The sequence below is a fragment of the Neodiprion lecontei genome, chromosome 3 (assembly GCF_021901455.1).
Source record: "Neodiprion lecontei isolate iyNeoLeco1 chromosome 3, iyNeoLeco1.1, whole genome shotgun sequence".
In the NCBI taxonomy this organism is placed as follows: domain Eukaryota; kingdom Metazoa; phylum Arthropoda; class Insecta; order Hymenoptera; family Diprionidae; genus Neodiprion; species Neodiprion lecontei.
This window is the reverse complement of record NC_060262.1, coordinates 2,173,546-2,185,700: the sequence shown is the minus strand read 5'-3', so window position 1 is coordinate 2,185,700 and position 12,155 is coordinate 2,173,546. Positions and strand designations below refer to the sequence as shown.

Here is a 12,155-nt window from a genome sequence, read left to right as displayed (position 1 = left end):
ACGGCAGAAACTAAGAGAGCTGTGAGGAGGAGACGGTTGGAGAATAAAAAGAAAACGAAGAAGACCAAGAGGATGAAGAATAAGGAGAGGAAGCGAAGCGTCGGGAAGTTACCGGGGGCAGGAATCTCTGGCTACTCGGCGTTTTCACTCAACCGAATGTACGTATGTTTGTATACATGTACGCGCACACCTGTACACAAGAAGGAGCAAAAGTGGTGCATCAACGAACGGTTTGCTTTCTGAACACCGATGGGGGGAGCTTTTTTCCTACAAGGTTTAGGGCGAGTCGAAAATGTATGAAAAAAGAAACGATTCGGACAGGGAGCGAAAATGAAAGTGAAAACAAGGATTTTTAGAGAAATTTTATCATTTTCAATTATTATTATATTTTCATCCAAATTCAAGCCAAGAAAATTATTTTTATACGTACATACATACAATGTATCTTTTTGCGACCAAATTTTCGGATTATTCACATTTTTTAACAACCACCCTCACCGATAACAATTTCTTTTCATTCTTTTCTCTCTCTCTCTCTCTCTCTCTTTTCTTCGTAAAAATTAATGAACGTATTAAACAAAATATCGTTTACAAATGTCAAAGTTTAACTAAAATGATAAATTTTCTTTTCATCTCCGTTCTTCCAACCTCCGAACCAAAACACATGTGACGATAAAAAAAAATATGAAACAACGATTTTACAAAATCGCAAATAGCTGGCGCAGAATATTTTTGTCGCTCGTGAAATTGAGTCGCGAAAAGATAGAACCCAGGGAGGTTTGATAAAAGTCAGGACAAAAGAATGCCGCGGACAAAAACTGGAATATCACGTCCGGTCGAGCAAACTGTGGTAAAAAAAAATGAAAAAAATCCAGAAAAAACAACAAATCAAAAAATGAAAAAAAAAAAAAATCCACAATGAATGGGATCGCGTGCGGAAAAAAGCTTGAACTGAAAACCGACCAGATGCAGGAAACTGCATGCATATGATATCCGGGTGAATGGGTAAAGACCAATATAATACACACGACCCGAGGGAAAAGAAGCGAGAGGAAGCGGGAAAAGAGGTGAGGATTTCGTGAAAGGAAAATCCTGAAAAATTGTTGCCGGTCGGAAAATAAAACCGAATAACGTGTCGAGTCGGTTTCGTTTTTTGTCGGCCTCTTTTTTCTTTTAATCTTCTCTCTTTCTACTTTCATTTCAATTTTTTGGCCTGCTAGTCAAAAGATTTTTCTAGCTCATTGCGTTATCATATCCATGTATAATATATATCCATGTATATCCATATATATATAAGGCATTCCACCCCAAACCGACTTACGTCTGACTTCTTTTATTTTTTTGACTACGGATTTAATTTTTACTATTTCCCAAAAACTCAAAAAAAAAAAAAAAACAATTTTCGTACGAATAGCCCCGATCGATTGATGTTGAATTTTTCTCACGAATTTTTTGTTAAGAAACGGAAGTTCTGAGACCAAGATGGAAAGGGACAAGCTTTTGGTTTGGAAGATACAGGACGAAACAAGTAATTAAAGAAATGAGGAAATCAAATTGAATACAAATTTCGGAAATAATAATTAATATTTTTAACACTTTTCGATTACCCGTTTCACACCCTTTAGCTTCTCAAACCAAAAGCTTGTCCACTTTCGCCTTGGTCTTGAAAATTTTCATATTTCAACAAAGAATTGACGACAAGAAGAGAAAGAAAAAAAAATCCAAAACTCAGTGAATGATGATTTTTTCATACCATATTTAACTGACCATAGGTCAGTTTAGTGCGGAATGCCTCGTGTACAGTTTATACACACCGAATTAATTCACCGTATGGATTTCCAGCATTCGAAAATAATTGAAGAGGAAAATAACAAAAAGCCGGGTAAAAAAAAAATTCCACAAACGAATTCAAGTGATAAATAACCATGCAAAATTGGAATTGATGAAAAAAAAAAAAACATTTGATCTTCATTTTTTGTTCCTCCAAATTTTTGGTTCCAGGCACTTTGTTCGTTCTGTCTCTTTATTCTCCTCTGGATCTCGCGGCTGGGAAATAATTTGCGAAAAAGGAAAACTCGTTACAGTGAATTTTCGACAAGCGTGTTATTAAATAAATCCAAAAATTCTTCTTTCGGTTAAAAAAAAAAAAAAACCGCTCAAACATTATGCAACGCGTGAGCGAATCGCAGCTGCCTTCCGAAATGTATAAACCTCCGCTTTTATCGTCATACACACCGAGGGTAATAACTGACGCCTCTAAAAATGGGAATGAGAGTAACGCGCGTTATAACTCTCTGCCGTAAGTTTGAATCTCGAGCTTTTTCCAAATATATCGTCGAAAGCTCTCGCGTTCTAGGATTTTCGCTTGAGAGATACGCGGCGTGAGGGTATAGAAAGAGGGGCTGAACCACCCTCCGAATTCAGAACATCCTCCACCTTGGCTCCATTTCCCCGCAACTTCCGTTACACGCGATCACTGAACCGGATATGCGCGAAAAGTAGCTGCCGACCCTCCGATTACGTTGCGAGTTACGTAAAAACCGATCCACACTTTAAGGGGTGGTTTACAGCTTGGACGGTCTAAAATCATACTCATTTTTAGAGATCACGTTTGTTTTTATTTTTTTATTTTTTTTTTACAAAAATGGAAGCATTTAGAGCCATTTTATTATAATTTATACTTTCAAAAACATTTTAGAATCTTTTTATTGAAATTAATAACAAAATCGCGACGCATCTATCGACGTCACTGTCAAAACTTCCAACGGATAAAAAAAGCTTTTGTATTAAAAACACTTTTTCGGGTTCGAGCTCGTAGCCCAAATGTTGAAAAAAAAGTTCAATTTCAAATATTTACGATTAGGAACAAAAATATTGTAAAAAAAATTTCTACAAAAAAATATCGGCGTTGAAATTCAAAAATCTAACCAACGGCTCGAGTCGATGAACGAGTTTTAAAGATTGTGTCAATAATTCAAGCCAATCGGATGAAAATTGACCGAGTAACTGCGCCACCGTATTGAAAACGTGGTCGTTCGCAACTTGTACGCGTTTGTTGTTTATTTCAATGAAGAAAAAATAAAATAATAAAGCCCTCCAACTGAAATTGCTCCAACTTCTTTCATTTTTTTCTTTGAGGAAAAAAAGAAAAAAAAAACTTCTAAAAACAGATATGATTTTGGACCCCCCCCCCCCCCCCCTCTGCCGCCCTTAAACCGCAAAACGTGCGGCTCACTTGTCCGAATTCCCCCGTTTTCAACCCCCTTAGAATCTCGACCGTCGTCACACGTCAGAACGGAACCGCATCTGCGAATCCTCCGCGATTTTATCTCCACCCCCGGAGCCGGAGATGGACGTTAAATCGAAACGGTACGATATTGAGAACCGTACCTTCTTTTTTTTTTTTTTTTTTTGTCACATTTTTGTCCCAGCTATTTAATGTCCAAGTATTTTTTATTCGTTTCTTCGCCCGATCTTGAAACGTTTGGAATAGAAAATACGGTTTGAAAAAAATTTCTTGAAGAACTTTAAAAAAAAAACCTCTATCTCAAAATCGAATAAAAATATTTATAATTAATTTGCCTGGTGAATAAAAAAAAAGTGAGAAAATTTTTCCTCAACGTTGGGTTCGCATGGAATTCCCCCCGCGCGTAAAATAAAATATCATCGGAGCGATAATTTCGCCGGCGACAATTTCTAACAAAGCAGTGCCCGCAGGATTTAGATTTTGATAATAGCTGCAGCGGGGCGGCCGGAAAATGTCAGAGGCAACACATTCTGCAGGTCTGGGATATCCGTAGGAATGCGTTGCGTTGCAGGCCGAGTTATTGTGTCGTTAATTAAACGGATAATCTGAAAGCTGAAAGCTGCCGAGCCGGGACTCTGGAAGGTTGGCACAAAGCAACGGAACCGTTGACGGACGTCACCGATAACAAAGTTTCTCAACGGCGGCCCCTTTCATCCTTCGTTTGCACTTCTTCCGACACCTGCGACGTTACACGTATAACCTGAAACCTGGAAACGGCCGAAGCTGTCTGAAAAGCTTTCCGGCGAAATTGCTAGGCGAGAGTCCGCTAAACGCTGTTAAAACCCTGCAAGCGGCGAGGACGAACTACAGCTTGTGCAAAATACCCGGAAACCGAGTGGTGTACCGACATAAATCGCCGATCGGCAAGCTTTTTCACCAGCCTGAGCTTTTCCAACAGTTGCAAGCTCTCCAAGGGGGGAAAACAAAATTTTTGAAATTTTTTTGTTTTTTTTTGTACGCAATGCGGAATTTCACGTCAACTCGGCCAATGATTTTACCTCACCATTTTCGATTCGCTTCAAGATTTTTCATACGATTTTACCATCACAAAAAAGCACTACCGAATTTTTTCAGAATTTTCCCTCCAACCGTTGAGCTTCTATGATTATTCAAACCCGTCTAAAACTTGGCATTGTTAAAAACTGAGAACATTTTCTCTAAAATTTTGTTGGGGACTTTTGAAAAAAAAAACAATTGCCAACAATTCTGCGCCCATGCGTTGAAAGATTCAGATTTGGAAACAGAAAACAACCAGGATCCTATTTCTCAATTGAAGAAAATCTATAATTTCAATTATTTAGCTAATAAAAAATTGAAATAACATTAATTTTTAATAAAAATGATTCAAGTACGAAACCGAAATTCGCTTGGTTATTATTTACAATAAATGTATGAGAGAATACGTTATTTTTCTTAAAATCTGAAATATCGTTCTGATCTCTACAAAAACAAACTTTATCTAATGAAACAATTTTTTCTTCCGTTAGTCACGTGGAAGAAATTAAAATTTGACATCTAGAACACAGACTCAAAATTCGTATTTATCAGGTAACTTGAAAAACTACGTTACCCTAAATATTTAGTGTAACAACTGTTATTGTTTATATTTTTGACATGATTTTAGGATGAATTTTTCCGTTTTCTGACATTTTTTTTTTTTTTTTTTCTTTTTCGTACTTTCAAATTCGACATACGGTCAACGAGACTTTTCTACCAGAAAGAAAAAATATAATCGGTGATATATTTATAAAGTGTATTTATATACGTAAGGTAAAAATTTTTCACACGCTGTCCATGTCGCATATTTTCATCCGGATGAAGGTTTTCAAATTTGACTTTATAATGCACGGATATTTCCATGGGGTGCTGGATGCCATTTGTTTGCGAGGCCGCATCAGAAACAGAGGTAACGTGAAGCTGCGCGACGATTTTTCAACGTCCATTCGACCCTCGGCTTGAAGGGAGATGAAGAATTCTATCCTTCTCAAATGACGGAGAGAAAAATGATAATCGTTATTCCGACTGAAAGACGTTGCGGAATAATCGTCCACTTAAAATTCACCCTCGTAGGTCTAACGATGCGAATGTAGATTGTATTTATACGCCCCGTGGATAACGGAGAAAACGGAACAAAAAAAAAATCCAAAAAAATTGATAATTACACGCCGTCTTTTCATCTCCCACAAAAATGAGACTTAAATACCAGATAAAACTTGGAGGAAAGATTATTTTTGCGATCTACGTGTCGCTACAATTACAATTTAAATCACTTTAATACATTTAAGATATTCAAAATCAACCCTTTAAACGCTCATCGTCCCACCTTTTTTTTTTTTTTTTTTTTTGTTTTTGCAGCTATTAAATCTATTAAACTAATTTTGTGGTAACTACTGCCAAGTTTTTTGGTTCTACATGATCCCTGAAACATTTCCAAGTCTAAAGAAAAATCCAAAATTTATTCAAATTTATTTATTGCAAAAATAGAGAAAAAAAGAAGAATTTTCTGCTAATCTACCGTTATAATCCTAATACCAATTTTTACACAAATATAATACACACCAAAAAATTGTACAGAATTTTCAAAATTTTCCTTCATGTCGTTTTTCTTTGTCCACCATATTGGAATTCCAGAATTTCGAGTTCAGATTCGTAATCAGCGACCACAAAAGCCTACGTATGCAAAATTTCAAGCGAATCGCATGTAAGGAAAAGCGTATACGTGAAAAAGTTAAAAGTAAGATAGAAAAAAAACAAAAAAAGAAACAAACAAAAAAACGTGTAAATTTTTTCACACCCCTCGAAAGCCTGATTAACGACAAGTTCGAGAAGTTCGTATAATTTTGATTAGTTCAGCGCTCGCGTCGTGAAATTAGGCGTAAAATTTCGGCGCTTCGTGTGCGTTGGAATTTCGGTGGATTCAACCCCGCGTAATAATTTCTGGGCGAAGCTGCCAAGGGTGACGCGTTTAAAACCGCGAAATTACAAGGTAATACCAAATTTCGCCACCCTACGTCATGCGCGCAACGTAACGTAACGCAACGTAACGCAACGTAGCTTAAAACCCGGTCCTAATATGTTTGGGGATTGCGAGCCGCAGCTTCTCGAGACACCGCGATATTCTCAAAATCTGGGGGACTTGGAAAATTGGCCAAATATTTTCAGCCCCGTTTACCCTGAGAATATTCAAGTACAAATCGTCGCTCTCGCGTCGTTGAAATGCTTTGGAAAATGATTTTTCATACGATATTCGGTTTAAGAAATAATACTTTCTTCTTACCGTGAGAGAAACATTTTTCCCAATTTTTTCTCTCTCTCCGCAATCAAGAGTTTGAAAAATTGTAATTGGTGATATTTTTCAAAAATAGAACTTCGCAAAGCTATGAAAAATCGTTAAACTAAAAATCTCTACCTCTGGAATACTTTTCGGGATAAAAAATTTGGTAGAAAACAAATTAGTGACAATTCAGAATACATTTTTGGCAAAATTTTTACGTCGATAATTGAGTTTAAATTTATTCAAATACGAAAATTTAATATTTTTTTGTTTTCGAAATGGGTGAAAAAACCGTGAAAGAAAAATTTATTTTAGGATATATCTCATCCCCCTCTCAACTCAGACATTTTATCATCGACACCGCAAACGAGGATTTTCGCGAACTTTTGGCGATCTTCAACTTTCCCCTTTTCCTACAACTTACCCTATATTCTCGAAGCTTTTCGCGACCTTTGAAAAGCGGGGATTGAGTGACGCGTCGTTCGAAAACCTTTGCGGAATAATTTAGGGCTCGGAGAGAGAGAGAGAGAGAGAGAGAGAGAGAGAGAGAGAGAGAACAGAGATAAGGGATGACTGACGTAGAGAAAAACTTTCCGCGTATATAACGAGGGCATTATATTGTACGAGTTTAACCTTTTTCAACCCCCGTTCAAACTATCGGACAAAATAGTCGGTTCTTCCACCCCGCTAAACGTCCCCGGATTAAGATTAAGATCTTCAGGGATTTTCACCGGCTTACAAAAAGCTCTTTACCGTCACCTGCAAGGCGCTCTAACATCTGTAATTTAATCCGACTGTAATCGCTCTTGAAATTGAAAATATCTGTTTCAAGTAATAGCGGAAGCTATTTTTCGAAAATCAATTACAAATTTGATTAATAATTATGTTGAAACAATAATAACTTATCGTACGACAAGCTGATCAAATCGCCTGATCGCCAGAAATTTTCATTTTCTGCTCTTCTCGTAATCGTTTAAAAAAAAAAAAACACGTGACAAATGAAAAATAGGGATCAACCCTTTTGTAAAAAACGCTCAACTCTTCGAAGGGTTTCATCGGTATATTTCTTCGGATTTCGTCAGTGTTGAATCGAGAGAGAAGGATAGCGGGGCAAAATTTCTAGACGTGGGGGAAAATTTGGCGGGGTAGGAAAGGGGTGGTTGTATAAATTCCTAAACTTCGCTATATTCCGGTTTCCATACCGCAACACCCTCGCGGAGCTTAAGAAGATGGTTCGAGCCTCGTACCCAGCATCGCAACGACATCTGTCCCACGTTAATTTAGCACGTACAAAAAGCCACCCCTAATGGGCTCAAGGAGGGCTTTTAACAGCTGAAGATTACCCCGGAAGGAAACCGCGAATACTATTACTTTAAGCAAGTGCGATGCGCTGATATAGCAATGCGTGTAAGGGAATTATATGAGGGATGAAAAATCCACCCCAAAAATTTTCATATTCTCATCTTGCGCTTTCGTTTCTCGTTTCTCCTCATATTTAATCTTTTTTTTTTTTTTTTTTATTTCCAAAAACTTTTCTCCCATTGATTTCTCAAAAAAAATTGTTATTCTTCGCTGTGTGTCATGATTGATTTATTCAAAAATCTACCCCAACAATTTTAAAATTATCATCTTGTGTTTTTGTTTCTTGTTTCTCTTCGCGTTTCATCTTTTTTCGTTTTTTTTGAATAAACTTTTCATTTCGGAAACCAAATATTTTTCATCTTGTTTCACAAAAATCAATTCGGGTGTTTCTGAGATGGGTTTATAAAATCATGGGGTAAAGACAAGTGATTGGAAAAGTTTGAAATTTTTTTCAAAACCTTTTCCTCGGTGAATTTGAAAAAAATGTCATTGTCAATCGTTTATACCGCCTCGGCGTGGAATGTCCCGTATATCTACACCGTGTACATATAATGAAATATGCACGCCTGTATTATACATGCACGTGAAATATGGCGCGTCAAAGCCGTTGGAAAATTCTGCGAGTGAGTGAAAAATGGATGGGGTAAAAATTTTCACCGCGACGATCAAGCGTTGTGTTCATTTTTCCACCCCGTTGCATCAGCGATATCATATCATCCCCCATCCCCGTTCCGATTCCTCCCCACTTTCCGCCCTTGTTTATTATTTACTGTTTTCTCGATAACAAGTCGCCTCCTTTTACAACACCGGTGAACGCGTGTGTTTCCGTGTAACGCGAATTTACGATCTTTCAAGGGTTTGTTTCCCCGTGTTTACATTCTAAAGAGCCCCGGGGAGTGGATGTCGAAGAGAAATAGACTGAAAAGAAGAAGAAGAGGAAAAAAAGAAATAAAAAGACAAAGAAGAGAAGGAAAAGGAGAAAGAAAAAAATTACGATGGAAGAGAAACGACTACATCCCTAGTTTCTGGATAATATATTTATTTGAATTCTCCTTGTCAGGGATCTTAAATTTTTTTTCCATCGTGCTATTTCCTTATTTCCGCCCACCTCTCGTTCCTTTGTTTTATCTGTTAAATTTTTCATCCGGTCAAAGTAAAAGAGAGAGAAAAACGTTTCGATTCCACCCTCCCTCCGTTTCAATGAATTTCGAATTCTCGTCGGGAATCGATAGATACCTCCGATGCAACGTAGGGTAATAAATCGACGATACGTCGCGAATGAAATGAGCCCTGAATGATCGCACAGCGCGAGATAGCTACAAACCGCTCTGCGAACATGGTTAAATGCGTGTTGAAAATTGAATCGAATTGAATTATGCATGAATAATATGACGGGTGTCGACTCGGCGGCGGTGACGTTGATGCTCATTTGAAAATCGTCCAAACATTTGCGCAAACATTGTCTGACGGTATTGACTGATTTATTACTAATTAACGGACCGCAAATTCGTGCAAAACGGCCGACAATCGAATCTCAAACCGCGTTTAAATTTCCTCTTTTTTAAATATTTTTCTTCACTCCTACGGATAAATTACTTCCTTGATTATTATTTTTCTCTTCTATTTCATTTTTCATACCTTCTTCAAGTTTTGTTTCTTTCGTTTCGTTACAAGTTTTCAAACCCCCAGAATTCCTATTCGAAAAACAGATTTTTAGAATAATTTCGGTTCGTCGGTCAGTTTAAAATCAGTTTCAAATTTTTCACTCTCCCGTTTTCGAGATCATCGCGAAAAAACTGTTTTTCCGCCTTGTCCTCTCCTGTCGTCTCTTAATTTTTTTTTTTTTTCTGCTTTCCGTTTTTGGCATGTTTTTTTGTTACTCTTCTTTACTAAAGAAGTATAAAAAACAAAAGAAGAAGAAGAAGAAAAGCTATCCTGAGATAAGGAATAAAGTAGACTGGAATCTATTACTTGGAGCTGCGGTCAGCAGCTGACAACGAATAAGGGACTAAGTGAATCTGACAGCCAGGAAATTGTCAACCCATCTCTCTTCTCTCCTCCCTTTTTCCTCTTCCCTCTTCCATCTTCCTACTTCGTCCTTATCCTGTTCTTCTTTCTCCTTGACACAACCAACAACGACGCAGCCCCGAAAATCCTGTCCCGTTTCCTTATTCCGTACCCTATATATATACTAAAAACAACAGCACAATCTGTATACAGGGTGACGCAATTTTCATCGTGTTTCGCATGTTACGTGACACCGCTTTAAAATAAGGGATGGATCTCATCTTCGGACTTAACAACGGCGAACGAATTACGAACAAATTTTAAATCTGTTGCATAGATTTTTTTTCTTTTTTTTTTCCTATTTTAGTTTTTCGGTCAGATTAAAAGTTGATTTCCAATTATGTTTTCTGTTTCTTTAGTTTTCCTCTCTGTCTACCTACCGTCTTGTTTTCGTTCGAGTTTCGCAAATGTTGAAAGTTTTCTCTTATTGTTAGAAAAAATATGAAAACTGGATAAGCCGTAGAATTTTTTCATCGTTACGTAATTTGTAATTTTAAAAATTTGAAAAATTAAGAAATAAAATTTTATGCCTAACCAAAATTTGGACAAACCTGGAAGTTGAAAAAATCCTGTTTAAGAAAGTTGATTAATCTAAAAATTCTTTAGTCTTAGAAATTTAACAAACTTCGCGGTACTCTCAGGATTTTCCGAAATTTGCATTTTTAGAAATTCGAGTAACTTTGTAAAACTTACAAATTATAAAATCGTTAAAATTGTGTTTTATTTGTCAACAAATCTTAAACTCACAAGGATAATGTTTCACTTGTATTGAATATTTCCAATACAGGCTATACCTGATTTTTTCAAAAACCGAATCAACGTTTCAATAAAAAGAAAATCGGATGACTAATTTGCATAGAAAATACTTAAAAGTTCAATTTTGAATCGTTACGACTTTAATTTCTCTCGTTCTTTTTTTTATCGTATTATTATTTTACATTTCATTCGTACCGTTCCTTCTCTTTTTCTCTCTTACCTAACCTTTTCCCCTGAATTCCAAGAATTCCTCTATCACGACTGAAAAATAAAACGAAACAATTTTGAATTTAACACCAGCATTACACAATATACGGACTCCCGATTATCGTTGATATTTTCCGCTGCAATTTGAGACGATTTTCGTTACCGAAATTTCGAAATACCTTGTATAATATAGTTTGAAATTTGGCCGGCTCCAGGAGTGGAAATTAGGAGGTACCGTATAATATTTCAATTACTCTGGGAAGCGGATCGTTAATCGCTAGCTAGACCTTCCTTATCCTCCTGGACGAGTAAAGGCGGAAGGAAGGAAGGAAGGAAAGGACAGCGTTTTCGCCTAACAAGTTGGATTTTATCGGCAATTAACCGGCTAGACGCGAAGTTAACTCGACTCGATAATCGCCAACTGCGCGACATTCATCATCTGCAGTAAACCTGAAATTCACAACGAAAGCCGGTCGCTCGCTTTTCATCGGAATCCTTATTATCCTCGTCAATATTTCATTTTTCCTCAAAACGATTCAAGAAAATGGATCGATCCTCTTCAAACTTCGATAATTATAAGTTTTCAAACTACGGATTAAAAAGCGAAGGAAACTCGAATTGCCACCTGAAATTTGAATAATCTTTAAACTCGCGATTAGTTTTATCGGTATATATATTCGTCGTTGCTTCTATTTTCTGCGTTATCTTATTGAAATAAAAATTTCAACAGTGTAGTTAGAATAATTCTATTCCTTTTATCAGATTCTGTAATTATTATAAAATAAATTACACGATACGTGCGTATAAATAAATCCATGTACCTATCGAGACAACGAATTGATGATACGAAACTAAAGGAAAAAAAAAAAAAGCGAGAAAGAAATTGCGTCGTGTGGTGTAATTTTTTTTATCACGCAGCTTAAAACATCTAACAATAATTTTTTTTTTTTCAAGCTCTCAGGATCTCGTTCGGAAATAGAAAAATATGTCTTAATTCTAGCACTGGAAAAAAATAGCGATAAGGTTGGATGAAAATTTTTTGGATAATCGAATAACCCTCGCGAGCAAGGTACAAATGTCTAGGAGCACGCGAGCGTCTGAAATCTTGATTTTCATCCCCTCTAACTTACTGCGATGTAGCAACATTATTCCAAGATAAAACGTCTTGATACACACGAAGCC

The 12,155-nt window shown here is 36.7% G+C and overlaps 1 protein-coding gene across 2 annotated transcripts in view; it reads right to left on the bottom strand.

Moving 5' to 3' along the window:
• The window catches only part of LOC107227612 (complexin), a 240,926-nt gene that overhangs the window by 214,933 nt on the left and 13,838 nt on the right, over window positions 1-12,155 (bottom strand). The gene's annotated exons all lie outside the window — the stretch shown is intronic.